We start from the raw sequence: 2,370 nt of genomic DNA on the forward strand, positions 1-2,370 counted from the left end.
TCCTAGAAATTATTTATATAAATATTTCATATTTATTATTGATTGAAAAAATAATATAATTATATATTTTGTATTATCTCTTTATGTATATAAATTCATATTCACTATCAATAAAAATTTAAGCTAATTATTTCTTTCATGATATTAGAGCTTTATACTATAAGCTGTCTCGAGTATTTTATTCTCTACTTTTTAACATAGTTAGTAATGACTTTTCAACTAGTCACCCATCTTGTATCATTTTCAATTCCTTTGTTCTTGAAAATACTAGTCTCCATTAACGTTATAGTCCAAACTCCTCTCAAACTTATGCACATAAATTATATCTCTTGGTATACTCAACTTTATTCTCTTTTAGTCTGTTATGATATTATGGGTTATGTAAATGATACCATCCCTTGTCTTTCACAAACGATCAAAGAGAATAATTTTAAAGTTGTTAATTCTAAATACACTTTTTGGATCTATCAAGATCATCTTCTTCGAAGTGTTATCATTTCCTATCTCTCTCGCTCCTCAAATCATTCTTTATGTAGCATTTACAAAATCCTACTATGAAGTATGGTCCAAGCTTGCAACAATATATGTCAACTATGGTCGCCTTATGTAACTTTAAGAAACTCTCTTTAAACTTTGTAAGGGCACACGATTTATTTTTGACTATATGCAAATTATCAAAACTCAATAAATGCACTTGCTATGGTTGATGTACCTCTTGATGATGAAAAGATCATCTTTTATATATTAAATGGTCATAGTTCAGATTACAAGGAGATCTTTGATGAAAAGATCATCTTTTATATATTAAATGGTCTTAGTTCAGATTACAAGGAGATCTTTGCTGTGATTCGTTCCATGATAGTCTTATATCTTTTGAAGAACTTCATGATAAGCTTTCTGAAAAGCTTATTTTAAGCAAGAGTCATTACCTTCTGATACTATTTTTATTATCATTAATTTTGCTAATAAAGTTAATTCTAGCAACAAAAGCAAAATTCAGAACTAGTAAGACAATCATCCAAACAATCATTTCAAAGGTAACATATAATAAGAAAATAACAAAACTATCAACAAATCTAGGCAATAATTCAACTACAAAGTCATGTGTCAAATATGTAACATGCAAGGCTATGTTGCTAAGAAATATCATTGCTTATAAGTTACTATTCTTTGATTGTTTCAACTTTCATACCCACCTTTTTCTATATATCCTACTACATCATATACTTGGTTTTCATTCTCACCGTCGCGTGCTTACTTTGCTGCTCAATTCTTTCAACCTTCATCAAGCTAACTTGTTAATTCTAGGCTACTCATCAGTTTGACTTTAATATTCTATCTTTTCATTTATATTATGATAGTTCATATGATATTATAATTAGTGATGGTAATAGTCTCAAGATAACTCGTATTGATTCTATAAACTTTTTCTCTTCCTCAAAATCCTTTTTACTTTCTAATGTTCTTTGTGTTTCTAATATGAATTAAAACATAACATTTGTCTTTAAATTATGTTCTTCTAATAATATTTCTATTGAATTCTTACCATTTCATTTGTTGTGAAGGATCTCAATACGAGAACATATCTTATAGAGGGGTTGAATATTGATAGAGTTTATAAGTAGCTAACTGTTATACAATCTTCATCCAAATTTATCTTTGCTTTGGCCACCATCAAAATTTTATTTCAAGAATGACACAATTACTTAGGGTATTATTTTTTCAAAAGTTCTAAATCATATTGTTCATTTTTGTAATTTACCTTTATCATCTAAATCATATTATTTTATCACTTTTCATGTAATTTATGTAAATATAATAAAATGCATAAGCTTTCATTTTCTATATCCTTTCTCATAAGTAATTTACCTATTGAACTTATATATTTTGATATTTGGGATCCTTCACCGATACAATCATATGATGGATTTAACTATTATATTCTCATGAAACAAAAATCTAAAAATTTCAAGTTTATTGTTGAAAAGTTCATTCAATCCATTATTTTATTGTACTATGATAATAATAGTGAATTTTAAAAGCTTTGTAACTTTTCTGAAACTAATAAAATATCTTGTTTTCTTAATCCTTTACATACTCTTTGATAATGGGACCAAACTTTCTTACCTTTTTAATTTTAGTCTCATGCATTTGTCACATCAACTTATCTTATTAATCGTATGCCCATTGCAGTTCTCAATATGATTTTACCATTTAAAAAATTATTTAAATCCACTCTTAACTATAGTAAATTATATATTTTTTTATGTTTATATTATCTATGGTAAAAACCTTACATCGATAATAAATTGGAAGCTCGATCAAAATTATATAATTTTCTTGAATATTATACGAATCAAAATGTCTTTA

Source organism: Musa acuminata, chromosome BXJ1-4 (genome assembly GCF_036884655.1).
Source record: "Musa acuminata AAA Group cultivar baxijiao chromosome BXJ1-4, Cavendish_Baxijiao_AAA, whole genome shotgun sequence".
Taxonomy (NCBI): Eukaryota; Viridiplantae; Streptophyta; class Magnoliopsida; order Zingiberales; family Musaceae; genus Musa; species Musa acuminata.